The sequence below is a fragment of the Galeopterus variegatus genome, unplaced genomic scaffold (assembly GCF_000696425.1).
Source record: "Galeopterus variegatus unplaced genomic scaffold, G_variegatus-3.0.2 Scaffold2678, whole genome shotgun sequence".
NCBI lineage: Eukaryota > Metazoa > Chordata > Mammalia > Dermoptera > Cynocephalidae > Galeopterus > Galeopterus variegatus.
The window spans coordinates 133,549-150,733 of NW_007728789.1; the positions used below are offsets into that span (position 1 = coordinate 133,549).

The following is a 17,185-nucleotide window of genomic DNA, read 5'->3' on the forward strand; positions in this document are numbered from 1 at the left end:
CTTAAAGATATTTATTTTTAAAATTTATGTACAGTAAAAGTTACTATGTTTAGTATGCAGTTCTATGAGTTTTGATGTGTGAATAAAATTCTATGACAACATTCCAGATACAGAATCATTCCATCGTTCCCCAGAATTCCATGTGCTGCCTATTTTTAATCAGCCTCTCCCCTCTCTCCAGCTCCACCTGACAGCCACTGATCTGTTCTCATCCCTGTAGTTTGCTTTCTTCAGGATGTCATATATGTATATGGAATATGCTATGTAACCTTTGAGACTGGCTTCTTTTATCTAGCATAATGCCTTGGAGATTCATCCATGTCATTGCATGTATCAATAATCCATTCCTGGGATGGCTGGTTAGCTCAGTTGGTTAGAGCATAGCCTTATAATACCAAGGTCATGGGTTCAGATCCCCTTACTGGTCAGCTGCAAAAAATAAATGAATAAATCCATTCCTTTTTATTGCTGAATAGTATTCCATTGCAGTATATGGATGTACCACCGTTTATCCATTCATCAATTGAAGGGCATTTGAGCTGTTTGCAGTGTTTGGTGATTTTGAGTAAATCTGCTATAAACATTTGCACACAGGCTTTGTATAAACTCAAGTTTTTGTTTCTCTTGGATTAATACTCAGGATTACTAGGACATGTGGTAGGTATATGTTTAACTTTGGAAAACAATTTGAAAGTGTCTTATAAAGTGTTTTACTATTTTGCATCCCTTTAGTAATGTTTGAGAGTTTCAGTTGTCCCACATCCTTGCTAACATGTGGTATTGCCAGTTTTTTCTTTTCCCCTTTCACATTTTAGGCATTGTAATAGGGGTTTAGTGGTATCTTACTGTGGTTTTAATTTTCATTTTTCTGTTTGCCAGTGATATTGAGTCTTCATGCGATTGTTGGCTATCTTTCCTTTTTCCCCCCATTACTTTTGTGTTTAGACTTTTTTTGTTGAAGTAATTTAACACTTATGGAAATATTTGGTAACATTACAAAAGATTCTCATATACATTCCACCCAAATTTTGTTCTTTTGCCATGTTTGCTTTATCATTTTATTTATTTCTTTATATTTATCCATATATTATTTTTTCTGAAACTTTGGAGATTAAATTGTATACTTGATGCCTCTTTACCCCTAAATACTTCAGTGCGAACTTCTTGGAAGCAGTAAAATTCTCTTATATAACTACCATATGATGATCAAAATCAGGATGTTAATATTGATACAGAACTATTACTTAATCTACAGACCTTATTCAGTTTTTTCTATTATTTCACTAATGTCCTTAACAGCAAAAGAAAAAAAAATTCTGTTGGTCCAGGACCAATTCAAGATCATTTGTTGCATTTAGGTATATGTCTCTTTAGCCTCCTTTACTTTGGAACAGTTGTTTGGTCTTTTATGATTTTAATATTTTTGAAGAGTTCGGGTCATTTATTTTGTAGAATGACCTTCAATTTGGGGTTGTCTGTTGTTTCTTCTTGATAAGGTTCAGGGTATGCATTTCTGGCAGGAATGCCACAGAAGTGACACGGTATCTTAGTGCATGGATTTAAGAACAGAAGAGCTTTATTTGAATCTTGATCTTCCTGCTACTGTGTTTTGGTTAGAATAGCATTTCCTGAGCTGATTCAGTGAACTATTCAATAGATGTTCATTAATGCAATTTTTCCTGAGAATAAATATTTGGGAAACACTATGTGCTATATCCTCCAATGTAGAAAAACATGAAAACGTTAGCTATAAAACATTAGCTTATTGTGTCCCCCCAGTCTGAAGTATCTAGTGCACTCTTTTCATTATCCTATTTTAGCATCTTTATAGCCCTTATCACTGACTGCAGTTATTTTATTTATTTGTTCCTTTGTTTACTAATTGTTCCCTCCACTAGGAAGAGTGTTCCATGAGAGCAGAGATTTTATTTATCTTGTTCATTGTTGTAACTCCCAAATGCAGATCAGTGCTTGGTATATGGTAGGCATTCAGTAAATTATTTGTTAAATGATAGAATGAAGGGCTCTGAGAAGACTTCTTATAAAACAACACTTAATTAACTTTAACCCAGCACTTCAAAACGTATTTGACCATAGTATTCTTTTTCTTTTTGGAACACTTAGGAATACCTCAAAGAATATTAATTTCCATGTGACTATTTGAGAAGGCTATTTTGGTCATTTAGCTTATAGTTTCAAAGTATTAGAGTCCCATTTATGGCATTCAGTATTGCGCCTGCTTATGTAAGCATTTGGAGAAAATCAGAGATGGGGAGTTTTTCATGGTTTATATTTTAGGATAAGTTAACTTGCAACTTTTTATGTTAATGAAGGTAGAGTTGCTATCAGTTTCAAAGTATTAGAGTCCCATTTATGGCATTCAGTATTGCGCCTGCTTATGTAAGCATTTGGAGAAAATCAGAGATGGGGAGTTTTTCGTGGTTTATATTTTAGGATAAGTTAACTTGCAACTTTTTATGTTAATGAAGGTAGAGTTGCTACGATAATACAAACTAATTAATAACTTTAAATCGGTTATTTTTAGTAGTAGGATTCATTTAGCTTATTTGGCAGCAAATTTACCATCCTCATTATGTTTTATATTGGCTAATACAAAAAATTCTTGACTCAAGCAGGTGGCTTATGCCCAGGGAGGTGGGCCACATGTAGTACTTTTACATGCTCAAGTACTGCATCAATTGTATTAGGTTGTTGTTTGGAAATAGATAGGGTGTTTTAAAAAAGGAGAGGAAGGAAAAATATAGTTTTAGTTTTTGTAAGAACATAGTATGGAAGAATGAACATATGACTCTGTAGTTAGGTGATCTAGGCTGCAGTGTCTTCTTTGCCCTATATGAAATATGACCAACTTTAGCAATCTGCTTACCTTATCTTTCTCCCTCCTTTAAGTAACCATATAATAATCCATGCTTCAATCTATATAATGGAAGAGATTCTTTTATTAAAACAAAATCCAGAACACTTCAAGGTTTGCATCAAACTACAGATAATAATCTCTAGATGAGGAAGAGTAGCTGGACCAACTGGACTTAAAGTGAGAAAGGGGGGCTGCCCATCTAGTATAGCTTCCTTCCCCATCTGTAGAGTTATCTTCTCAAACTGAATGTTTGGAGCATCCCCTAGGGGAGTTTATATTCCTTAGCATGTTGTAGGACCTGTCCTAATGGTCCAGTTACCACCTAGTCTATTGCTAGGAGCTACAGAATATAAAACCAAAGGATCAAGGACATAGAAAATAAATATAGAACTATGGAAACTTCCAGATGACTGGAAAAGTTATTGGCATAAGTGGCATGTTGGTTATGATTACTGTTGAACTTAAGGCTAAATATAGAATGTTAGAAAATCTACTACTCCACTGTTTGTAATGCAAATATCTTCCCTATGCAGAGCTCACCATTTTAATAAAGATGACCTGTGGAAGGGAACTGTTCGGTTTGATGGCAATAAGAATAAAAATAAGAAAACTCCAAAAGAAAGGGGAATTTCAGGCTGCATCTCATCTTTTCATGTGAAAATTGTCCTTCTGAAACTTTTTTTTTGCTAATATACATTTAGAGTTTTTGTTTTAACAAGGAGTCTGCTTGCTCCCTTATTACTTTTTCGCAACTGGCTGGTATGGTGATCTAAACCCTTGACCTTGGTGTTCCTTATTCTTTTATTTACTATTGCCTTCTCTCTTTACTCCCTTTCCCTTCTCTTGTTCCATGTACACATATGAGGGCATTTCAAAAAGTTTGTGGAAGAGTAGAATTAAAAGATAATATGAATCTTTCTATGAACTTTTTGAAGTACTCTAATATGTAGTAAATATTCTAAGGATAGGTTTGTAAAACTACTTTGGAAATAAAAATGTTCTTATTTCTAAATAGAATTCTAAGTGAAAATCCAGCTAATTATTTAGGAAGTAGGTTTTCTTCTTATTTTGTTATATATAAAAGACATTGATAAGTTGGGGACAAATCCAACCCGGTGTGACTTCATAGAACATGTTCTATGGGAATTGCACAACATGTACTTTTGGCTTTTGATGGATTGTTTTTCATTTTTTGTTTTCTGAATCTCTGCTTCTTCTGTGTATAACCTTCAATGTTAAACATAGCAGTAATGTTTAATAAGAATGAAGTATTTTATAAAGAGTGTTATGTGGGGCTATTTCAATATTTAACTGTAACATGTGTCATACTTTAGCTTAGGTGGTTAACTCTGGCTCCGTATAGCAATAGTATTCCAAAACTGAATAAACCACCATGTGTTTCACTTTTCACTTGTGTCTTCATGGATAAGTGATCATTCATAAAGCTACTTTTTGAGGTGCTATGAATTTTGAGGTGTAGCATTCATATATCCGAATGTATATTACATTAATTAAACTTTATTTTTGGAGTTAGATGTAGACTTTTCAACTGAAAGATGAATCATCTTCCTCAGAGATTGTGAAGCAGTTTTATATGAGGACATGTTAGTTCTTGAAAATATGGGTTTGCATTTTCCCAGATCAAAAGTATGGAGTTCACTAAGAGTTATGTTAAAAATTGTTAATTTCATTTTTTAGCTTTTACTTTTATCTGTTGTGTGTGTGTGTGTGTGTGTGTGTGTGTGTGTGTGTGTGTGTGTTTGGTGGCTGGACAGAATGGAGATCCAAACCCTTGACCTTGGTGTTATTACCGGTCTTTTATAGTTTTATGTTCCTTGTTATAGCTTTATTTTATATCGTACCTTTTATATTTTAAGATAATACTTTAAGATTTCTTAATGTAAGCAATTAATTTTTAAAAAAAAAAAAACAAAAATGCTTAAAACAACCATTTATTATGCTCATGGATTCTGTGGGTTAGGAAGTAGGACAGAACACAGTCAGGATGGCTTGTTTCTGCTCCATGATGTCAGGTTTCAATTGAAGACATGATGGCTAACAGCTGGAATCCTCTGAAGGCTCACACATTTGCACATCTGAAGGTTGATGCTAGCTCCTGGCTGGGTGCCTCAGTTGCCTTCCATGTGGGTTTCTCCATGTGGTGTCTCTATGTGGGCTAATTTTTGGCTTCCTCTAGCATAGTATGTAAGTTTCAAGGGCAAACTTCCCAAAAGAGAGAGAGAGAACCAGGCAAAAGCTGTCTGTATTGTCCTTTATGAACTAGACTTGAAAGTCAGGTATTCTATTTGTTAGAAGTAAATCACTAATTACAGCCTATATTCAAAGGGAGGGGTATTAGACCCTACCCTTTGATGGGAGGCCTATCAAAGTTCTGGAACAGCATTGGGGACCAGAAATATTGCTGTGGCCAATTTCAGAAAATATAATATGCCACAAAGGCTATACAAAGATGGAGGATGCTTTTACTCCCAGAAATCTTTCAGTTACACATTTAATTTTTCACATTTGCTCTCCCAATGACTTGACTTTTTGATTTTTATTTTTTGACCACAAAACAAGTCTTAATACATTTAAAAAGACTAAGGTCATGGAAAATAACAGAAGATATATTCTCTGACCACAATAACAGAAGGAAATTTAGAAAATTCACAAATGTGTAGAAATTAAACAACACCCTCTTAAATAAACAACAGGTAAAAAGAAAAATCACAGAAAAATCAGGTGGCACTTTGAGATAAAAAAAATCAAAGTGCAACATATCAAAATTTATAGGTGCAGGGCTCATACACTGCTTAGATGAAAATTTATACTTATAAACACCTATATTTGAAATAAGAAAAATCTCAGATCAGTAATGTAAATGTCTACCTTAAGAAAATAGAAAAAGAAGAGCAAACTAAACAAAAAGTAAATATAAGTAGGAAATGACAAAGAAATATATGAAATAGGGAATTAAAAAACAATAGGGAAAAACAACAAAATCAAAAGTTGATTCTTTAAAAAGATCAGCAAAATTTGCAAACCTTCATCTAGACCAAGAAAAAAAGAGATTTTTTTTCTCTTTTTTTCAAAATTAACAAAATCAGAAATAAAGCCGGGGCATTAGTACATGGTCATTATGTTTTTTTATGTGGTAAGATTTAGTTCCTTTCTCGCTCTCATTTGCATTTTTCCTCTACTGGTGGGTTTTGTTCTTTCTTGTGTATTTGTGGTAGTGACTATCATTTTTCAGGTTCCAGGTGCAGGACTCCCTTGAGGATTTCTTGTAGGGCTGGTTGTGTGCTGGTGTTTTTTATTTGTCTAGAAAATATACTACTTTTATTTGTCTAGAAAATATACTACTTTTCCCTCCTTTCTGAAGGATAACCTTGCTGGATATAGTATTCTTGGTTGGCAGTTTTTTTCTTTTAGTATTTTGAATATATGATCCCATTTTCTTCTGGCCTGTAGAGTTTCTGTTGAGAAGTCTGCTGTTAGTCTGATAGGGGCTCACTTGTAAGTACTTGGCGCTTTTCTCTTGCTTCTTTTAAGATTCTCTTCTTTTGTCTTTGAGCTTTGACAGTTTGACTATAATGTGTCTTGGAGAGGAGCTTTTTTGGTTGAATCTGTTTGGGGATCTTTGAGCATCCTGGATCTGAAGGTCTGTGTCTCTCCATGTACTTGGGAAGTTTTCTGTTATTATTTTGCTGAGTAGGTTTTTCATACCTTTTCCTTTCTCCTCCCCTTTTGGAACACCTGTGATTCTTATGTTTGCATGCATAAGGTTGTCTGCTAGGTCTCTTAGATTTTCTTCATTTAAAAAATTTTTTTTTCCTTTTTTTTGGTCCACCTGGGTTATTTCAAAAACCCTATCTTCAAGATCAGAAATTCCTTCTTCTTGTTCTAGCTTGCTGCTTAAGCTATCAGTTATGTTTTTTATTTCAGTTCCATGAGTTCTGATACATTCTTTTTTAAGATATTTGTCTCTTGGTAAATTTCCTCCTTAACCTCCTGGATTTTTTTCTTGTTTCATTATGTTGTCTGAGTCTTCTTGTATCTCATCGAGTTTCCTTAAGATTGTTGATAAGAATTCCTTTTTAGTCATTTCCTTTCTAGTCATTTCAAGCTTGCTCTATAGGGTCTGGTATTGGAAAATTACTGTATTCTTTTGGTGTTTCATATCTTCTTGGGTTCTAATATTTCTAATATCTCTATGTTGATGTCTTGTCATCTGGTAGAGCAGTTGCTTCTCTACCACTCTGTAGTGGGCTTTGAGGAGAAAGACATCCTCTTCTTTTTCCAGTCTCCACTGGTGACTCTCCTTGTGTTAATGCAGTTGAGTTTCTGGCAGGCTGCCTACATGGTAGCTGTGGCTACCTCTGTGGCATCGAGCCACTTTTGTGGCACCTGTGGCTGTGGCCGTGGTGGGCCACCTGCACAAAAGTGGTGTTTTTGGTGTTTTCTCTTGCTTGCTTCCAGGTCGAGGTGGCAGCTGCCCTTGGTTCTTGCCTAGGACTCTGGGCATTGCTCTCTTGCCTGCTTCCAGGTGGAGGGGTTGCTGCCCTTGGCTCCTGCCAAGGACCCCTGGTGTTGCTCTCTTAATGTAAGCAATTTTGAAGCCAGGATATTTATTATCTTTCTTGTTTTACCTTTATGCGATTCAATGTATTTATACAATCTGGCATCTTATTAGTCACATTTGATCGATTTAAACCTCCAGCTTTTAAAGATGAGGTAATTGGTATCCTTGTATTATCTTTAATGTAACTCCTTTTTTTCTCTCTTATCTTTTCATCTTTTGTCAGTTATATCATATTTGCATTGTCAGTGGAAGTAACATTTTGCATCTTGTTCTGGCATCTTGTGCATCATATTATTTTATTCTCAGTTCTGTGGTTAATTAGCTTAGAAGTTTATCCCCAGTTATTTTGCCATGGTTATTTCATCCTTGCTTGGTCAGCTGAATTCTTCCTTTAACAGAGTCCTCTAAAAGGACCTGTGGATATATTTCCTGAGTTATTGCATGTTCAAAATTGAATAATGATTTTATTCCTGAACAGCAGTTTGATTAGGTACAAAATCCTTGAGTCACATTTTCTTTCCTTGAGAACTTTTTTAATGGTAATCTATTCTGTTCTAGATTTGAAATCTGAGAGCAGCCTAATTTTCTTCTCTTTTTTTGTGACAATATTTTTGCATGTCTCTCCTATATCAGTTTTCTTTGAGACAGGATGTGTCTTCAATATGTAGAGTCAGATTTTTAAAAAATTTTACTGAATTTTTCTGGAGTCATATTCTAAAATATTTGTCTGATTATTGTGTTCTTAGGTTCAAATTATTTGTGTGTTGGTTATGATGTCTGTTTTCGATGTCTATTATTTCCTGTCTAATCTTCTTTCTCTTTATTTTTATTTTACTTTTTCTTTTTTTTTTAATAATCCTTTGTGTTCCTTTTCAGAAATGTCTATTCCCTCTAGCGTTTCTTCCAATTTCATTTGCATTTCTATGATTGTTTTTGTTTTTTCCTGGTCTTTTCTGAATTCACATTGACTTATGTCATTTCCTGTCATCTAGCCATCTTTTACCTGAGCACTTGTATCTCAATGTTGTGCTCTTTTTCACAGAGCCAATTGCTTCATTTAAATTTACAGGAAAAAGTTTAGTCACAATTTTCATTTGCTTTGAGGCAATGTATTTATGATGAGTGGTTTTTGTTTTGTTTTGTTTTGGATATGTTGTTTTTTCTGTAACTTTCTTCCTATATTCTTGTGTCTTATGCTGTTCTTTTGTGACAATTTATCTTGGAAAATAAAAGTTTTTGTTCAACCAGCTCTTTTCAGGAGGTTTATAATGGGAAGGAGCTAGAGGCCATGCTAACTTGATTCCATACTAGCTAGAGTTTTCCTTTTGAATGTAGGATTTTGGATGTGAGTTCATTTAACTAATGTTTTCCACCAACCTTGGGGATTGGCGGTTGTGGGGTTTTTGCAATTGTACTTTCCCCTCTGTGGTAGCAGAGACAAACTTTTACTGCAAATACAGCTTCTTTGTGTGCTTTCTTGTTTAGACCCAGCTCCTCTGATTTTCACATTTCAACTGTGTCCAAAGTTCTTGCTGCCGTCCCCTGCTTCTTCTGGGAATTTATGTTTTGCACCTCACAGGGAGCCTCTCACCTTTGAGAAATGTACTTTGCGAGCTTTTTCCAAGATGTGCAGCTAAGACATTTCTTCCTTTTCTCGAACAAGTATCCAGAATTGATCTCCATTCTTTTGGAGGCTCTTTAACAAGTATTTTTGACCTGTAATTCAAATATCTAAAATGAGGATCCCAGTTTTGCTACAGTTGGAAAATGTGTTTTATTTCATTTTCCTTGCCCTTTTTGGATTAATTGCTTTTGGATTTCTTAGAAGAATAAGGGGAAATGCTTATACTGTGCAACAATGTTAAAATTGGAAATTCATATTAATTTTTAAAGTAAAACAGAAATTCTTGATTTCAGTATTTTTGCAATTATTTGGTATTCTAGAATATGGTAGAAATAAATAGACCTAGGGTCCCCCCTCCCCTGATACAATACAATCTCTGTTCTATTTAGTTGCCATAAAGCAGTGCTATTCAAAATGTCAGTGCATTTATATAAGAGGCATGAGCCAGAATGTAAGTCAATGTATTACTTCTTTCATTAATGAAGAAGTCTTGTCTCAAGAAGAATGTCAGCCAAACTAACCAGTGTGCTTAGGTACTTAGCTGGCTTACATTCTAGTCAAAACTTCTTATCTTTTTGAGGATTGGTAACAAACCGTTTGCAGATTGACAGCCAGTTTGTGAATGATATTGAGTAACAGTGCTGTGCTGTACACCTGTGTGGCTGTCAAACTGGATCATTATATGGTTAATGCAATTGTTTCTTCATTCTTCATGATTATATTGTCATTGGCTAACTAATTATATGGCTGAAATAGATGTTTTGTTCCTACGTAAACAGGAGTCCTTAGGATTAAGGATAGTTGGTCCATATCCTTTTTCTTTGATAGGGAATCCTCAGAGTAAAAATTTATTTTTCTAAGCCTTAATATGGATCATATTTATAGGAGTGGCTCCTATAAGGAGAATCCTGTTATATGAATGCTTTAAAAACTTGAATAATTACTTAAAGTAGTAAAATTCAATGTTATAGACCTAAAAGAAGGTGTAAGTTTAGGGATGTGTTATCTAAATCAGATATTTCTCTTGACTCTTTCTGCTGCTGGAGAGACATATGGAAAAATAGTTAATACATAATAGGATAGTGGAATTTTAGATTTTTGTCTTCTAATACTTGTGTGCAATTGAAAGATGTATTTTCCGGATGTGGTCTCTGGTGTCTAATTGGCTGTTAGCCTTCTCCCTATCTGTCAGAAACCATGCAACATGTCAGTGACAACATATTGAATTGGATTGGCGTATTGACCTTTTTGTTATATTCCTAGCATAATGAGTTTTCCCATGAGGTCATGGTTTTTCTTATTGGTATACATCTTTAAGATTGTTAGCCACTGGGCAGACATGAGGGAATTTGTAAGACAGAAGTGTGACTTTTAATTACAATTTTAGAAAAAATTTTAAAAATATACCAATAGAATACCACATTTCAGAGTAAAGGTACATGGCCAAGACACATTAGAGGAATCTGTCTGAATCTAGAGGGAATGATTTGAAATTATGTATCTATCCTTGATGAGAAAGCCTCTCTGTATAACCATTCTGAATATAAGCTTTAGTTATGAAATAAATAACCATAGACAGTCCTACTTATCCAATGACATTCTTAAAGTAATGGTAGAGTCTAATCCTTGCCAGTCTACACTGCCAGAGTGAAAGGTTGCAATTAATGTATGCCATCAATTGGAGTAAAAATGGTGCTTTAATTGTTCTGCTATCTTGGGTATAAGTAAATGCTTGGGAAAATGTATACTTGAGGTTACATAGAATAAACCAGCAACACTAGAAAAAAAAATCCGTTGTCATTGCAGTGGAGTTTCTTTTCTAGTGCCACCAGATGTCAGTGTAACCACAGGACCAGAGAAATACAATAGATAAATGGCTTATCAATGTTCTTTTTCATGTCATAAAAGAGGTAGGGAAAGAGGTTTACATAAACTAGGTATACAACAGAAAGATCATTTTACTGTTGAATTGTACAGAAAAATGAAGTGTGTAATGGAAAATAGAGTACATGTAGAAGTCAAAAAAGCATAGATACAGTTAAAAATTTGTATGTAATTCAAATGTACTAATTGAATATATAGGTGATCTCTGAGACTCAGAAATAACCAACCTGCTGCTATAACTATAACTGGAGGAAATGGACAGCCTGTGATTAAGGTGTTCATTACAGCCTCACTGACCGTGGTGTTTTTTAGAATTACTGTCAAAATCTGAGCCTGAAAATGAAAGAGTGTATTTTCTAGCTTGGAGACATATTTGCATTTGGTACAGAACATACCTGTAAGTAATTCCCTAGAACACATAGTCATATTAAGCATTTTTCCAAAAGAGCATTCATTAGAATAATTACATTTTTACAATGTCCCTCTTTTAAAAATTTATTCTTTAATGAATGCTGCAATAAACAATGGTATTTGTTTACTATTCCTAGTTAGATTTAGTACTTACATGTATGGATAGGTCTGTGTTATTTCTCTCAGAGGAGAATCCCGTTTTGAGTCCCGGACCTCATGAAGTCTTCATGTAGGGCTTGTGACTATACTCACAATGTGATGCATATGTGCTGCATAAGACTGCTGACTTTTGATCTTTGTCAAAAGTTTCATGTTGGCCAAAGGCTACTTCCAGTTTTTCAATTTCTTGTTTCCAGAAATATTTTGTTACTCAGGATGTGTTTTCTCAGATTACTTCTTTTTGCTTTCTTCCTTTTCAATCTAAATTAGGAAATGGAAAAACTTGTTTCTTCAGAAATATAAAATGTCTGCCTAGAAATTATTGCAGGGAATGATGTTCTCATGTCATTCTTGCTTTCTCAAACTTTTGCACTTATAGATTTCTCAGTACTGTAATATGACCTGTTGTGGGAGGGATGGTACCCTACGTCAGAGTTTCTGGTTTTTCTTTTCTGCTGTCTCAGCTGGAATCTTACAGACAATACTTGTTTGGATTGAAGAGAGGAAAGAAAGTCTTTCTCCCATCTCTCTGTGTACCCCAGACACTTTGAGCTCTGCATTACAAAGTAGGGTCTTTTATTTCATCCTTATTCTTTATCCTTGGGATACAAGTGTAATACCAGATACTATGATTCTGCTTTCATTTTCTCTCCACGAATGTTCTAGAATTATACACTTCTTTTTTCTCTTTGAACACTTACCCCAAGACATAGGGGCTACAACTAACGGCTTGGCTCCCTATTTCCAATGTCAGGCCTATATCTTTGAGATAGGTATGCTTGGTATTCAAGGTTAAATTTCAACTCAGTTAAATTCTAAACTCTATGCCAGTGCCGGTCAACAGAACTTGGAAATACTCTATATCTGCACTGTCAATTATGATAGTCACTAGTCACACGTGGCTCTTGAGCACTTGAAATTTGGCTAGTTTGATGGAGGAACTTAAAATTTAGTTTTGGCTTCGGTATTCAAGAGTGCAGTTCTAGATAGCAACAGAATGAGTACAGCTCTTCATACATCCTTAACTGAACAATAGTCTTTTTTTGCCCTTGAAACATTTGTTTTCTTTGCCCTAGCATGTTGTACTAGGCAGGTCCCACATAGAGAGGTGAGGGAGCAAACAATCACCAGCTTAGCCAACCAATTTTGCTTATCAATGGGATGGTAGAAGTTGTTACAGCTGAATTTCTCCCATTATCATTTGTTGATTAGGTGATTATCAGGCTTCCACCCTATTAGGCTTAGTTCCTGATGTCAAGGGCTTACCATTTAATTGAGGATATTGTAGTAACTAGAATTCAAAGTAGGCTATAAGTGCCATAAGAGGCACAAAGTGTTATCAAAGTTAGTTCTGTCCTAATTACTGTTCTTGTTCTGCTGCAGATTCATCTACTTCCTTGTCTCTTCTCCTTCTCTGTTGGGCATAACTTTGCGCGCATGCGCCCTGACGCGCACGGGCGCCAGTTCATGCGCTCCGCGGCCACCATTTCACTAGCGCTCAACGGCACGTAGCTGCCAGCCTCGCCCTTCCGGGTCCCAGTGACTCAGCAACTTTAGTTCCGTATTCGCGTAAAGCCTCCCCACCACCTCACCCTATCCTTTTAAGCCCTTCTTATTGGCTCTTTGCTTGATCTCTCATATCAAAACCCGCCCTGCCCTTTTTCCCTATATAAGCTGTGCCGCCCTGCAAATAAACGGAGTTCCGGCTTTGACCACTCTCCTGGCTCGGTGGTGTTCTTTCTCGGCCCCCGGGGAGGAAGGTCCTGGGGGGGAAGGGCCGTGCCAGCGACACTCATCATCCCGCTCAGCCCCACAAGGGACCCCCGGCTGGACCGGGGTCTCTTCCCGCTCGGTTTTGTCGGCCTCTGGCTCAGGGAGGCCCGACACTTCTCCCTATTTCTTTAGGTTTTAAAGCATTTTTAAATTAATATATATAATATGTCTTTAGTAGTACTGAGTAAGTAGGGCAGTGTTCAGTTAGATTTTTATTCTGATGTGTTTTTAAAAATTCAGGGTATACTATATGTACATTAGGAGTATTTCAGATACTTAAAGTGTTTTTGGAATTCCATTTTGAAATTACCTTCAGAACTTTTTTTTTTTTTTTTTGGCTTCATGGACAATTTCATACATACACAAAATCATAGAGAAAACTATAATAAATTGCCATATACCTAACACTCAACTTCAATAGTTATTAACTCAGGGTCAGTCTTATTTCAGTTACAGCCCTACTCAGTGTCCACATCCCATAATTTTAAATGAAAATCCCATTCATCATATAATTTGAAACAAATATTTGTGTACATATCTCCAGAGGATAAAGATGCTTTTATTAAAAAAACCCTTAATGCTATATTACACCTAAAGATAACAATAATTTACTGATATCACTAAGTATCCAGTTAATGTTCAAATTTCCCTGATTATTATATGTGTTTATGTATATTTTCCAATTTGTTGAAATCAGGATCTGAATAAGGACGTTGTAATGTAATTAGTTGGTATGTCCCTTACCTCTTTTTTTTTTTTTCTTTGTCTTTTTCCGTGTCCGGCAACGGATTGCAACCCTCAGTGTTGCCCCCGTACCGGACCGGAGACCGGCAACGGGATTGCACCCCTCGGTGCTGCTCCCGCGCCTCCCTCAGCCAGTGAGCGGGAACCGGTCTGTATGTGGGATCCGAACCCTTGGGTGGGAGCGCCGCCGCGCTTCCCAAGCGGCACACTATCCAGTGCGCCACCGGGCCGGCCCCCTTACCTCTTTTTTAATATAGTGCTTCATCAATTCTATCTCATCTAATGTTTGTTAACTGTTCATATATTGATTTTAGAGCAAAGTGTTGGTTCAATAAGTAGCTAATGATCTTTTAAGCATCCGCCAAGATTGATAATGGTGTTCTAAGAGTATGTGATTTTTGCAAGAGTTGAGTCAATTTTCCTTTGTTCTCCAGATCCGTCTTGTGCACAGATTATTACTGATGCTTATTTGTGCACATGTTACTTGAAGATTCTGATTGGGAGATATTATGATGTTACTGCTGATACAGACACAACAACATGAGGGGACTTAGAGTTCCATGCTGCTGCAATGCCTGGTCCTGGTCATTTTTGCACCCATGAAATAATTTCCTTCTCCTCCTTCTCTTCTTCCTCCTTTCTTTCTTCTTCAAAATATTCTGTAGGATACTTCTCATGTATAGGGTCATTCTAGGATCATGTGGAAATTTTTGATGTTTGCAAATCACTTTTTGTCTGCTCAGAATCACTTGAATTGTGGAAATGTTTCTAAATTTAAGATAGTTTGCAATACCGCATTGTTGAGGAAAAAACATTTTAGTTTAGTGCCTAAACTGTATATAAGTGCACAGGGTATGGTATACATTCAAGTTTAAATAATGATATCCCCTCAATTAACAGTAAACAATTCTCCAGCCTTACCATAATGATTAAGTTGCTGAAGTATTTTTGCCATAAAACATGTTATTAGGTTTCTAGGATATTCAGTTATGATTGACATTGAATGTAAACACATACACTTAAATTATAGCAGCACATTCCAAATTTAGGTGAATAAAAATTAATTTCTAATAAAGAGTATGCTGGGATTTGGATCATGGAAAAGTATGGAAAATCTATGAATACTGTGTAGGGGGATCTTTTGTTAGTTTGGGAGAAATCAGTTATGCTTTTTTTTAAAAAACTTTTTTTAGTGGTTCCCCTATAGTGTGCAATATGCATTTACAACAAATTCAAGTTCACTTTTAAGTAACATTAAACCTTTTCACAGGTAGTGCAAATACCCTTTAATAACAAATTAGTCCTAATTCTACCTTCCCATCTCTTGTATCATTGGTGTCATTCATTTTATTTATATATAAACATACCTAAGCACATATATATATATATGAGTGTGTGTGTATGTGTATATATATATGTACACACACAAACATAAGTAATTTGAATACATTTTTGCTATTATCATTTTGAACAAATTTAATTTGAATACATTTTTGCTATTATCATTTTGAACAAATTTACCTTCATCAATTAAAAATAAGAAAAAGTTTTTATTTTACCTCTATTTATTCCTTCTTCAGTACTCTTCTTTTCTTTGTGAAGATTGGAGTTCCTGATCTATATTATTTTCCTTTTCTTTAAAGAACTTATTTTAACCTTTCTAGCAATGCAGGTCTACTGGCAACAAATTTCCTCGATTTTTGTTGTCTGAGAGTATTTTTCCTTCCCTTTTGAAGGATAATTATGCAGGGTACAGAATTCTGGATTGGTGGGTATTTTTTTTTCTCTCAACACTTTAAATATTTCACTTTACTCTCTTTTTACTTGTATGGTTTCTAAGGAGAAATCGAATGTAATTCTTTGTTCTTCCATTTTTTTTTCCTGGCTTTTGTCAGGATTTCTTTTGTTTATCTTTGATTTTCTGTAGTTTAGAAATGATATGCCTAGGTATAGGTTTTGGTGTTTTTTTTTTTTTTTTTTGCATTTATCCTGTTTGATATTCTCTGAGCTTCCTGGATCTGTGGTTTAGCGTCTGACATTAATTTGTGGAAATCTTCAGTTATTATTGTTTCAAATATTTCTTCTGTCCCCTTCTCTCTTTTTTTCTCCTTCTGGTATTTCCATTGCACATATTTACACCTTTTGTTTGTGTCCCACAGTCCTTGGATATACTGTTCTGTTTTTTCAGTCTTTGTTTTCTTTACTTTTTGGTTTTGGAGGTTTCTATTGATATATCCTCAAGCTCAGATTCTTTTCTTAACCATGTCCAGTCTACTAGTAAACCCATCAAAGACATTCTTCATTTCTGTTACAGTGTGATATCTAGCATTTATTTATTTATTTTTTTCCTTTTTGTCTTTTTTTCGTGACCGGCAACGGATCGCAACCCTCAGTGTCGCGCCCGCACCGGACCGGAACTGGCAACGGGATCGCAACCCTCAGCATTGCGCCCGCACCTCGCTCAGCCAGTGAGCAGCTGGTCTGTATGTGGGATCCGAACCCTCGGTGGGAGCTCCACCGCGCTCCCAAGCAGCGCACTGTAGCAGTGCGCCACTGGGCCGGCCCTAGCATTTATTTTTGATTATTTCTTAGGATTTCCATCTCTCCGTTTATATTGACTACCTGTTTTTGCATGCTGTCTACTTTATCCGTTAGAGCCCTTAGCAAATGTATTAATCACTATTGTTTTAAATTTCCAACTTGATAATTCCAACATCCCTGCCATATCTGGTTTTAATGCTTGCTGTGTCTCTTCAAATTGTGTTTTTTATCTTTTAGTATGCCTTGTAAATTTTTCTTGATAGCCAAACATTACATACCAGGTAAAGGAACTACTGTAAATAGGCCTTTAGTAATGTGGTGGTAAGGTGTGGGGAAGGGAAGCATTCTATAGTCCTATGATTAGGTCTTAGTTTTCTGATCCTATGCCTCTGGACAGTGGACTTCACAAGTGTATCTCAGTCTTCCCCCAATCTGTGACCTCCTTAAATGGGACAGGATGGCTGGAGTTGGGTATTTTTCTTCTTCCATGTGGAAGGCTGGAGCTGGCTGGAGTTGGCTGGAGCTGTCTGGAGTTGGCTGGAATTGGCTATTTTCCTTCCCCCATCTCAGTTACTCTGTGATAAAACCC

The 17,185-nt window shown here is 35.8% G+C and overlaps 1 protein-coding gene across 3 annotated transcripts in view; it reads left to right on the forward strand.

Annotated features, from left to right (window-relative positions):
* ASB3 (ankyrin repeat and SOCS box containing 3) overlaps positions 1–17,185 on the forward strand; it is a 160,138-nt gene that overhangs the window by 41,917 nt on the left and 101,036 nt on the right. The gene's annotated exons all lie outside the window — the stretch shown is intronic.